Raw genomic sequence first — 13387 nt, forward strand, 5'->3', positions numbered from 1 at the left:
ATAGCATATTCAAAAGCAGAGACATTACTTTGCCAACAAAGGTCCGTCTAGTCAAGACTATGGTTTTTCCAGTGGTCATGTATGGATGTGAGAGTTGGACTGTGAAGAAAGCTGAGTGCCAAAGAATTGATGCTTTTGAACTGTGGTGTTGGAGAAGACTCTTGAGAGGTCCCTTGGACTGCAAGGAGATCCATCTGGTCCATTCTAAAGGAGATGAGTCGTGGGTGTTCATTGGAAGGACTGATGTTAAAGCTGAAACTCCAATACTTTGGCCACCTCATGCGAAGAGTTGACTCATTGGAAAAGACTCTGATGCTGGAAGAGATTGGGGGCAGGAGGAGAAGGGGACAACAGAGGATGAGATGGCTGGATGGTATCACCAACTCGATGGACATGAGTTTGAGTGAACTCCGGGAGATGGTGATGGACAGGGAGGCCTGGTGTGCTGCAATTCATGGGGTCACAAAGAGCTGGACACGACTGAGCGACTGAACTGAACTGAACTGAACTGTCCCTCATCCCAAATTTGAAACAGCTCCCTGGGTCTAATTCACTTGGCACACAGCTCTGTGGGCTGGCTTCATGCATATACTATTTCTTTATAAAAATATTATAAGGATTTGTGGGTTTTTAATTTGTTTTTTGCTGCTTTGTGTGTTAGCCGCTCAGTCGTGTCCAATTCTTTCCACCCCATGAACTGTAACCTGCCAGGCTCCTCTGTCCATGGAATTCTCCAGGCAAGAATACTGGCTGATGCTGCTGCTAAGTCGCTTCAGTCATGTCCGACTCTGTGCCACCCCATAGACGGCAGCCCACCAGGCTCCCCTGTCCCTGGGATTCTCCAGGCAAGAACACTGGAGTGGGTTGCCATTTCCTTCTCCAGTGCATGAAAGTGAAAAGTGAAGTTGCTTAGTTGTGTCCAACTCTTCGCAACCCCATGAACTGTAGCCCACCAGGCTCCTCTGTCCATGTGATTTTCCAGGCAAGAGTACTGGAGTGGGTTGCCATTCCCTTCTCCAGGAAATCTTCCCGACCCAGGGATTGAATCCAGGTTCCTCCATGGCAGGAGATTCTTTACCATCCGAGCCACCAGGTTTGCTGCTTTAATTGATTTTAAAAAGTAGTCTTGAGACATTCCTGGTGGTCCAGCAGTTAAGACTCTGCACTCCCCATGCAGGGGGCCCGGGTTCCTTCCCTGGTCAGGAAACTAGGCCCCGCACATTACTACTAAAGATACCCCCGCTGCAACAAAGGTCCCTCTTGCTGCAGCCAAGTAAATAAATATTAAAAAAAAAAAAAAAAAGCCTACTCCCTGGCTCTCTTACCCCTGGTTCTCCCCTTTCCCTAACCTCTTTCCCAAACCCTTATGTAAAAGTCGGTCTCCCTTAAATTTGACCGTAAAGTAGCTCATGCGACCATTTCCATCTGAGATGTGGCCATTGCACTTGGACAGTTATGAGACACAGCTGAGCCTTCAGGCATGCCTTGCCTGTTGGCCAGTGAGGCACCAGGACCTCCAGACAGCAAACTCTCGTCTTGCTGATGTGTTTCTTCAGGCTTCACTAGAAGTCGTGAATAGATTTTCCTAGTGACCCACTTTAATGTGATATCAGAATATCTTCACAACAAATCTCAAGTCTTTTTCGCTTCTAGTTTTCCTCCTATCATCATTCATTTGGGACAGCTTTTCTGTCACAGAGGAGTTGAGATTTAATCACAAAATGCTTTTCTGCCTCCCATTTTCACTGTGGGGGGAAGAAAGAGAGATTACTGATAGCCTAGATAGGCGAGGTAAGAGGGGGACTCTTTACAGACTGCACAGACTAGCTTGTCTGACTGTGGTCTTAACTACTTGAAAGAGGACTAAAGTAGAACACACGATTAGGTCATTGTGGAAACTTGTCATGTGTGTGGAAAGGGGCAGCAGAGGTGGAGACACGCGAGTATCTGCTCTCCCAGGCCAGTCAGAGGTGTGTGTGTGTGTGTGTGTATGTAGGGTCCTTGGGCATGAGAGCCAACCTCTCCCAAATCTCTAGTTTTCTCATCTGTAAAGTGAGGCGTCATAATAGCACTTACCATAATGTTGAGATTATATCTGATAATGCATTACAGTTCACAGTCACATAAAAAGTGTTTAATAAACAGTGTGTCTACTATTTTCAATGGACTGTTATTCATTCACTTTCTTTCTACTTTAACTGATTTTGGGTTCCTCTGGTACCTTTGGAAACTTCCTTGGCAATTTACAGAAGTACAGGTGGTCTTACTTCACTTCCAGCTGAAATGGAAGTGCAATTGTTATTTTAACCTTCTAGGAGTTTCCCAGGTGGCTCCGTGGTAAAGACTCTGCCTGCCATGCAGGAGACATGAGAGATGCTGGTTCGATCCCTGGGTCGGGAAGATCCCCTGGAGGAGAAATGGCAACCCACTCCAGTATTCTTGCCTGGAGGATCCCGTGGACAGAGGAGCCTGGGGGCTAGTCCTTGGGGTCACAAAGAGTCAGACATGACTTAGTGACTGAATAACAACAAGGGATGAAATAGTGAGAGGGGTCTGTGTTTCTGCCCCGGGACATTCTGCCAGCTCCCAACTCGGCTCTGAAACCAGAAGATGCTCAGGAAATGCTTTTCACCTAAACTGGAGCCAATACAATGCTTACTAGGAAATACGCCAAGTGCAGGCACCCCCTCATATACCCTCTGTCTAGCATAAGGCTTCTGGGAGTGGTGTTCCAAGTGGGGTCCCGTTGGTTTGTTCTTAGTTTGGATTTAAATGGATATTTGTAACCAAGACCTTTAAGTCATGTTCCCTAAATGACATTTCTCTTGTCCTTTAAAAACAGACAGGACCTCCTGATTATGTTACATAGCCCACTCCACCTTATTTTTTCCCACAGTGCCCTTGTCAGAGTGTTGGAGTTGATCATGATGGCTCAAGTTCAATAACCAACCACAGCATTTCCTGTGGTTTCCATTGCATTTCATTACACTGTATTAGAAAAGTATAAGAGGAAATGGTGTTATGTTACTCAAGAGAAAAGCGATGATTTCGGCAAGTTTCTGATAGTGCAGAAGCAATCAACACCAGATCCAAATGCCGCTGAAGATTTTGTCTTAGAGTCCATTCTTCCAATATGAGTGTGGTCGTTGTTTCTGATATTTCCACAGTTCAAAACTCTGTATGGAAGACCAAGTAGATTGATTTCACTGGTAAGAGATATAATTTAGTGCTGTGGCTTGGATAATCTAAAAATATATGCTCCTTGAGCAAGAAGGGCCCTTGGCAGCATCTGTTGCTGGGGCCTGTCTCTAAGAGGCGTCCTACATTGAAGCTGATGGTCCTCACTGCTACCCAGCAGCTCTAGGTGCTGCATAAGTTGAGAATCCTTCTCTGAGCTCTCATCTTCTTTGTAACCACCTTGTGAGGTGGTTGTGTGAGAATTAAATGAGGTAGTTTTGCATAGAAACAATTAACACAGTGCTTGCTGTGAGTGGAGTAGCTGCTCAATATATGGTACCAGCATTACCGATGTCGTCATCATCATCAATATTACCATCGTTATCTTATTTCCGCAACTCCTCTGGAGTCAGGGATCTTAGATTTCTATTGAGTTGTGATTTGGGGTGTCTCAGCTTTCTCACAAGAGAAGCAGCCTATTTCTTATCTGAGCCTCATTCTGTAGTTACTCTGACAGAAAATGTTGCTCAAGTCTTTTCACCTTTCAGGGCCTCTGTTCCATTTTCTTTGAACTTAGACAATAGATCAGAGATCTGAAGGGCCTAGAATTTCTGCCCTCTCTGTCGGAACACTCTTCTAGTAATTGAAGCTTTGCCAGGTCCATTCTGCATCTTGGACTGCCTTCCTCTAGAGTCCCAGCACCTTGGCGAGGACTCTCCGTGGGGTGGGTGCTGAGAAAACAGTGACCAATGGATATTTTGTGTGTGTGTGTTTTTTCTCATGTCTTATTTCTTTTCCCTTTCATTATTCTGAGGGCTCTGCTATAGTTCCAATCCCTTCTTATCACACTTAACTTAAAAAATTGTGGAGAACAAAAGTCATTGATCTTGTCTTTGGCCAATGATCCGAACAGGCTGAGAAGGGGGCTGACCTACAGTAAGTTCTGCCATAAATCAAGGCTGATTTGAGAAGATTTCAACAGAATGAACAATTACAATTGCTGACGTTTATTGAGGATTGTGCTAATCTTTGATATGTATTCACTAATTCTTATAACCATCTGAGGGACAGTCTATAGATGAGGAAGTTAAGGTAGAGAAATTCTGTTCCTGCTGAGTGTGAATCTAGTGTGAAGGCTGGAGCTTGGTTTTAACTCCAGCAGCTTGATCCAAGAGTCCTTGTTCTCAACCAGTTGTGAAGCACTTCTGAACAGATTTATCACAATTTTGTAAAGGTACTCCCCTGGGAAAGATGCTTAAAGGGAAGAAGGACCAGGTGAGTGCCTCCATATTACTTTCACCCCAACATTCTGCCAAACCAATGCCATGTTGATATTATCACATGGTTCTGGAATAAAGTAGCCCATGGTGGTAGCTTTGGCACAGTGCTAACTAATCTGCCTGCAAATCCAAGAGACTGGGTTCAATCCCTGGGCCAGGAAGAACAGCTGGAGAAGGGAATGGTAACCCACTCCAGTATTCTTGCCTGGAGAATTCCATGGACAGAGGAGCCTGGCCAGCTACAGTCTATGGGGTTGCAAGGATTTAGACATGACTGAGTGATTGAGCACTCACTGTGAGCTCTATTGGATGGCTTAGACAACAGAAATGTATTGTCTTTCAGGAGTTCTAAAGGCCAGTAGTCAGGGTTGTTTCCTCCTAAAGGCTGTGAGGGAAGGCTCTGTTCCAGGCTTCACTCCTTGGCTTACAGATGCTCTTTTTCCTGAGTCTTTTCACATTACATTGTTTTCTGTCTTTGTGTGGGTCTATGTCCAACCTTCCCTATTTATAAGGACATCGGCCACACTGGATGAGGGCCCACCCTAATGACCTCACTGTAACTTGATTTCCTCTGTAAAGACCTTATCTCTAAATATGGTCACGTTGGGAGGTACCAGAGGTTATGACTCCATCATATCTTTTTTGCAGGAGGACCTAATTCAATGCCGTAACAGCTCCCCTTTGTCATTCTGAAGTAATAATCAGCAAGGGGGCAATTTACTTTAACAGGAACTCTCCGACAGGCCTTGGAGTCAAATGGAGTAACTTTGTTAATGCCTCATTTGCTACTATTAATCAATAATCAAATTAGCTGATTTCTAGATTCTCATCTACAAAAGTAAGAAAAAAAGAAGAAAAGGAAGGATTCAGTCAGTGTCTAACCTTAGAACCCTTGACTGTTGATGACATGGAACGAACTCTCAGTGTATCAAACACTATTTAGGAATTAGATATCCCCCAAGAGAATGTATTGTTTTCAAACTGGTTTCCTTAAAGAGTTAATTAGCCTCTCGTAGAGGAGCAGTTTACCTTCAGCACCATTTGTTAATGCGTTGGTGATTCCACTTGGAACTGCCCATGTTGGTAAGCAGCGCTCTTAAGAACTATTTACAATTAACACTATTATCTCCTTTCTTATTTCATTCAAAATAAAGATCAGAATTAGAGAGGAAACCAGGCTATAGGGAATACAAACTTTAAGATGTATTTAATGAAAGAGTAACAGCATCATGATTTAATGAATTCATGTGTTGGTTTAAGGCAGATGCTGAAGAAGTGAAATGCTGACTTCACAGCTGCCTGTTGCCTAAGCCTGGGTCAGATTTACACAGGAAACTGAGTGCTTGTTTTAAAGACTTCTACACTCTTGTTCATTAAAATTAGAATGTGTTGTGGAGGAAAGTGTGTAGAGTCTAGCACTGCTACCTTTGTGTAAAAATGGGTGCAGGGAGGACTCTCTATGTCCATATTTATTTACACATTTCAGGAAGGCCTTGTGAGAAGCTACTAGCTAGGGACTAGAGGCCTGGTGGGAGGAAAACTAGGTTTCCATTATACACAGTCTGAATGCTTTCATTTATTTAAACCTCATCCATTGATAAAAGCAAGTGCATGTTTTGGATAACTGCACACACTTCTGGTTGATAAGGTAGGTGGAATTAGGGGAGAGATGGATTGGGAAGTTGGGTTTACCAGATGTAAGCTATTATATAAAGAACAAATAAGCAACAAGGTTCTACAGGGTACCTACAAGGTATACAGAAAATGATATTTTCTATCCTATGATAAGCCATAATGGAAAATAATATTAAATATATATATATATATATATATATATCTCAAATCACTGTTGTGCAGCAGAAACTAATACAACATTGTAAATCAACTATACTTCAATTAAAAAGTTACTAATAAATATATATTCCCCAGGGAATGTCCCTCTTTCTTTTGATTTTCCTACTACAGCTTAGCTCTGCCTCTCTTTCCATCTCTTCCTGAAAGTGGAGTATTTGAACTATTCAAAGGCATGGACATTCCAAGCTCCTTGGAACCTCGAAGAATCCTTCCAGGCTCTGGGCGTGGTATGAAGTTCAGCGGAAGTTCATCTTGAGGTCTGTGAGCTCGTCTTTGAGCACGGCACCCCTCCTTTCCCCTTGTCAGAGGCTAAGACAAGCTTTCAAGGCTTGAAGAAACAATACTCCAGACCTTGTGAGAAGCTGGGTGAGAGACATTTGGCCTATGGCTTCCTCAGGCTTTGGAGACTGGGAATTCTTTGCTGTCTCTACTGGTATATGCTATATCTGAGGAAAGCCCCTTGCCCCAGTCACAGATTCTTAGGTTTGCGAGTCTGCAAACGTCAACCAAGTCAGCCACCCCAACCCCCTGTTACTTGAGTCCCTTCTCCAGCATTTGTACGCCAAGGGCTGTCCTTCCTGTGCTCACCCACCAGCTGTGCTTGCCTTCAGGCAAGATTTTACTGGCAAAAAACCACCTCCTTATATGATGCTGAACTTGAATTTCTTGTAACTTTCACCCATGACCCTGGACCTTTCTCTTTGCCATCTGGAAAGGAGTTTAATTCCTGTTTCACAGGGAGACTCCTTCAGGCGGGTTGTCTTCCCTCAGGCTCTCCTTCCAAGTAAACAACACAAGAGTTTTCAGCTCTGCTCCAGCTCCTACTCGATTTCCTGGCCCCCCTCTTCAGAATATCTGTGGCCACACAAGAGTGGGGTTCAGATCAGTGAAGGCTCAATTTTACCAGCACTCTGAGCAGTTGGGAGGAGACATAGCCATCATCAGCCTTACTCTCTATGTTGTAAATTTAAAGTTTAAACCAAGATTGAAACATCATTTACATTTTTCTTCCTTGTGAGGGATGGTGGAGGAGGGCTTTTACATCATCACATCATTACATCACACTGTTGCCTCATTTTGAGCTGATGTTACATGAAATGCCTCAGTCACTTCCACAACGTGGCTCTGAGTCCCATGCTTGCTTTATTGGAACCACTGCGAGGCCCTGCTTCCTTCCCTTTATCATTTTGTCTTGCTAGTCCATGGTTCGGAGAAGGCAATGGCACCCCACTCCAGTACTCTTGCCTGGAAAATCCCATGGATGGAGGAGCCTAGAAGGCTGCAGTCCATGGGGTCGCTAGGAGTCGGACAGGACTGAGCGACTTCACTTTCACTTTTCACTTTCACGCATTGGAGAAGGAAATGGCAACCCACTCCAGTGTTCTTGCCTGGAGAATCCCAGGGACGGGAGAGCCTGGTGGGCTGCCGTGTATGGGGTCGCACAGAGTCAGACACTACTGAAGCGACTTAGCAGCAGCAGCAGCAGTCCGTGGTTAAAACTCACAGACGCATTCCAGACCCAGATTGTGTTTTATGGTTTTCCTCTGGTGGGCTGACAAACCTCTTCATCTAAGTTGACGGTAAAAGTGCTTCTCTCTAGGGCAGAACTTGGGTCAGATTCTGTTCCCTTTAGAAGGGAAGACATGCCAGTGGAGGGAGGGGACATGAAGAAGACTTGAGCATTTGGAGAGTTTTTGTTCTTTTTTCCACTTGGATCTTCCTTGCAGCACACAGGCTCTTCACCATGGTGCACAGGCTTATCTAGCTGTGGTACAAGGCACGTGTAATCTTAGTTCCTTCACCCAGGATTAAACCTGCATTCCCTACTCTGGAATTCTTAACCAACGGACCTCCAGAGAAGTCCCTTAGAGAGTTTTCTGACCAGACTCCTTTTTTTCCCCTTACGTTCATAATGAGCACTGGAATTTGTAAAGTGTGGAGATAGATAACTGTATTTCTGCTTGTGAAAACAAGTTGAATTTCTTAGAAGGGTATTAGCAGCAGTGGGTAGAGAGTAAGGAGGAAAATGAGAAGAGCTTACACTTCTCTCAAGGGTTCAAGAACATGGAGAAGGAGCCAGGAGGTTCATTGTCTTATGCTTTCAGTACTCAGAACTTTAGCACTTTTCATTTAGGATGGCTATAGAGTTCCAGAAAAAAAAATTGAAAAAAACATTTTGGGATTAAAGTCCACTGTTAATTTTTCTCTCTCACTCTCTTCTTTTTTTTTGAAGAGGAAATGTAGGAATTGTTACGGTTAAAAGCGACTTGGACATTAGGATCCTCTTTTGTAAGATGGGTCAGTAAAAGTAACTGTTGTGTAATAGTTGTAAAGATTATGTGAGAAAATGCAGGAAGAGTCCTCTGGGTGAACCCTGACTCATTTGAAAGGCTCCGTGAACACACTATTATTATCATGATGGCTGTGGAAACAGTGGCCGTTTCCCCACCCTCTCCTCTCCACTGATCATTTTTGGCTCAAAAATAATGAAGAACACTCTATTAACTAGAGCTAGTCAACAAGGTAATTAGAGGTGGAGATCTTCCCATTTTTCAGTGGTACTGGAGCAGAAACGGGTCCTACTGGGAATGTTGTTAGTGGAAATTGCTCTGTGAGACAGTCTAAGCTATCTGTTCTGCTCAGCCAAGTCGGAGTGTCCAGCTACATTCCTAGTAATATCTTCAGTGTGTTAGTGGTAGGAGGGCCAAGTGCTTCCTTGGCCCAGCTAAGATCCCCTCATTTCTCTCATTAGTATTTCCAGGGCTAGAGGCAGCCACAGTGACTAGGATCAGTAGGGTCATGGTGTCACTAGTAACACCGACACAGTCCACCCCATTACCCCCAAGTGGTGTTTAGAGGATTATTTCTCTGAATTGTAAAAAATACAGCCATAGGGAAACATGGGATTCACAGGGTCTTACTCTGCTGTTCCTTTTTCCTTTTTCTGATCTTAAAAGCCTAGAGATTCAAAGAGTTGATCTGGGGTCAGGACAGATCATCTAAGGCCTTTATTAAGATTAATGAAAATTATTTACACATAAATATATGAAACAACAACAATAAATAAAATCAACAACAAAAAAGAAAAAAGAGAGAACAAAATACAGTTAGAAGATTTCAAGCACCTGAGGAGTGATGTGCAAGTGCTTTTGTTATTTTACCACAAGTGAGAAAATTTTTTAAATAGAATCTAGGAAAACAAAACAGAGTGTGTATTTATATATGCTGAAAACTATGCATTTCTCTATGCATAGTAATTATTGGCTCGGAGAAGGCAACGGCACCCCACTCCAGTACTCTTGCCTGGAAAATTCCGTGGACAGAGGAGCCTGGTAGGCTGCAGTCCATGGGGTCGCTGAGGGTCGGACATGACTGAGCGACTTCACTTTCACTTTTCACTTTCATGCATTGGAGAAGGAAATGGCAACCCATTCCAGTATTCTTGCCTGGAGAATCCCAGGGACGGGGAGCCTGGTGGGCTGCCGTCTATGGGGTCACGCAGAGTCAGACACGACTGAAGTGACTCAGCAGCAGCAGCAGTAATTATTGGCTAGGTAATATCATATTAGATTAATTTAATAAAGATTTTGCTTCTGTAGATCCAGTATTGAAGTTTAGAAAACTACTCTGTAAGATGCAATTTCTATATAATTACAGTGGCTCTGAGCGTGAGTTCTGGCATCAGCCTGCCTGGGTTTGAACACTGGCCCACACTTGGGTAAATTGTTCACCTCTCTGTGAGTTCATTTCTCTGTCTCCAAAAAACATACCTCCAAAATATATAAGGAACTATTCCAACCTAATAGCAAAAAGCCAAATAACCTGATTTTAAAAATGGGCAAAAGACTTGAACAGACGTTTCTTTGAAGAAGATATTCAAATGACTAACAGGTACATTAAAAGATGCTTAATATCACTAGTCATCAAATAAGGTGAATTAAAACCATAATGAAGTATCACCTTACTCCTGTTAGGGTCGCTGTTGTCAAGAAGACAAAAGATAAGTGTTGGTGAGGATGTAGAGAAACTGAAATGCTTAAGCATTGTTGATGGGAATGTAATATGGTACAGTTGCTTTGGAAAACACTATGAAGTTTCCTCAAAAAATTAAAAATTATCCAGCAGTCCCACTTCTGGGCATTTAATCGAAAAGGAGTGAAATCAGACTCATGAAGAGATATTTGTACTTCCATGTTTATTGTAACACTGTTTAAAATAGCCAAAATGTGGAGAAACAAATGAAATATTCACCAATAGACGAATGGATTGAAAAAAATGTGGTATATACACACAGTGGAATATTATTCAGCCTTAAAAAAGAAGATAATTCTTCTATATGCCTCAACTTGGATGAACTTAAAAGACATTACACTAAGTGAAATAAGCCAGTCACAGAAGGACAAATATTGCATGTTAATACTTAGATGAGGTATATAAAATAGTCAAACTCATAGAAGCCAGGAGTAGAATGGGGGTTGCCAGGGACTGAAGGGATTGGGCAATGGGAAGCTGTTTTCAACTGGTATAAAATTTCATTTACGCAAGATAATTGAACTCCTGAGATCTGTTGTATAACGTCATGCCTAAGTTTACAGTATTGTATACTTCATTTTTTAAGAGGGTGGATTTTGTGTTGTGTTCTTACCACATTAAAAACAAATGAAAAGCAAAAAAAAAAAAAAAAAACCACCAAAAACCTGTATCTAAGAGAGAGTTGTGTGCTTAGTTGCTCAATCATATCCGACTCTTTGAGACTTCATGGACAGGCTCCTCTGTCCATGGGGATTCTCCAGGCAAAAATACTGAAATGGGTTGCCATGCCCTCCTCCAGGGGATCTTCCCAACCCAGGGATTAAACCCAGGTTTCCCACATTGTAGGCGGATTCTTTACCATCTAAGCCACCAGAGAAGCAAACCAGGTAAGGGGAGACCCGCATGGTTAGGGTTAGGTAAAATCATTCATGAAATGTACAAATGCTTTAAGAACCTGACATGCACTCAGGGTTAAATAACCATTATTATATTTTTATTATAGCATTGGGAACCCAGGTTGCTTGGATTACTTGATCCAAGTTACCATCATTAGTTGGGTGGCATCATGCTTAAGTTCTAGTTGCCATAAGTAAGAGGGAAAAACAGACCTAGAGGATTGAGAGTAAATATTTTACTTAGGTGTTTGACTGGCTGGCTTTGGTCAGGGCTTATGCTGTGCAGCTATAGCAGACTGCTTTCCATCTCCAGCTTCTCAAAAGGAGCTGAAATGAAACTGTTCAGGGCAGCTGCTGGTATACAATGTGATAGGATGCTGCGTTGCTTTGCAAGACCTGTTTCAGACTAGGGCATTATTTATTTCCAGGGATGAATCAGGCAAGAGCTGTGATCTGGCTCTTTCCTGGGCAGATGCTATGTGCAAAAAGAGCTTAGAAAGCTTGTTAAACCAGAATCTGCATTAGAACCCTGGTAATTTTAATTCCTCATATAGAAGAATGGATTTACTCATATTTTGTTTTAAGAAGTGAATCACGGAGTTGAAGAATGCCAGCAGTGTATCAGCAGAATTGTATTTTTCAACACGCAAAAACTTATGAAACTGTTGGCCAGTATTATCTTTATAAACAGTGGTGTAGATTAAGTTGTCACAAATAATTCATAAATATTAAAAAAACTTATAATTTTGAAAATGTTTAGCTCTTCCAACCACACTGATGGGACTGAGATGTCTTGTGTTCCTGAGAATTGTTGGGATTAATAAAGTGGAGAAGAGCCTAAATTGATACTTTTTCTTACATGCTCCTGGAAATTTCCCTCATTAAATGTTGGGCTGGATTTCCCAGAGAAGTTTCAGAGTTTCTGGGGAGATTTTAAATAGAAAAGGATTCTCTTCAGCCTGGATGACGTGGACATGCCCTGCCTACAGGCAGAAAAATGGACAAAATGATGTCTGATGCTCCCTTTTTCTGTGACCACTGAACCCTAAGTCTCAACTTAGACACAGGCTCCTTCACAGTGTCTCTGGACCAACAGGTCATGAGAAATCTCTATGGCAACAAACCAGCATTAGGGAGTCCCTTGCAGAAATACTCAAAGGCTTGAGGAAGTTACAGGATTTTGTTTGAAAAGACACACTGACAGCACAAGTAATGCAGCTGGTGAGCTTGATCTTAAGTGCTAGACTGCACCTTAGAAGGATTAATACAGGCTTATTTCTGCATTTATTCAAGACATATTTACTGAACACTGGTCTATATGCCAGCAGTCTGCTAGACAAGGGAATAGGAAGATAAGCAAACCAACGTGGGTTCTGATTTCATGAAACTTATACAATTTGATAAGAAAGGCCAATATTACCTAGCTTACCTGTCACACAAATACATAATTACAGAGTGTAAGCTCCCTGAAGTAAATTACAGACTGCGGTGAGAATGTATAAGATGGGAATGTCGTTGGAATGAAAAGATGGCGGTAGGAATTTGGAATTGTACGGGCTTGCCCGAGAAGGGGTTGAGTCTGCAGGATGAAGAAACTAGATAAGCAGGTAAAATGGGAACGTTCTAGGGAGAAGCATGGGCAAAGGTCCTCAGATGGCAAAATGAAGACAGTAGCCTAAAATGAAGGTTCATGAAGCGTGCTGGGACAATGTGGTTTATGTCATGTGTTTTAATCTTAGTCAAAGGGCAATGGGAACACACTGAAGGGTTTGGGAAAGTGGAAGTGGGGAGAAAAGCAGCAAGATCAGACTTTAATTTGGGGCAATCTGACTGCAGTGAGGAGAAACCGTTGAAGGTACACAGAAGTAAATATGCTGTAGTTGAGGTAAGAGATGATAGACGCTTGGACAAATGGTTGCCCTAGAGGTGAAGAGGAGTAGATGGACTCGAGATCTCCTTAGGAGATAAAATTGATGGTACTTGGTGCGGGACCCAGAAAGAGTTGGTGGGGCAAGGGAGATAGAAACTCCAGGTTTGAATGTATTGTTCACATAGAGCTACATCAGACAGAGCTGGATTTTTAGATCAGATTAAGGGGAAGATCTGGAACACTTTCTTGGTCCCTCTAAACTAAGTGGGGAGGGACCT

This window comes from Bos javanicus, chromosome 2, assembly GCF_032452875.1.
Source record: "Bos javanicus breed banteng chromosome 2, ARS-OSU_banteng_1.0, whole genome shotgun sequence".
NCBI lineage: Eukaryota > Metazoa > Chordata > Mammalia > Artiodactyla > Bovidae > Bos > Bos javanicus.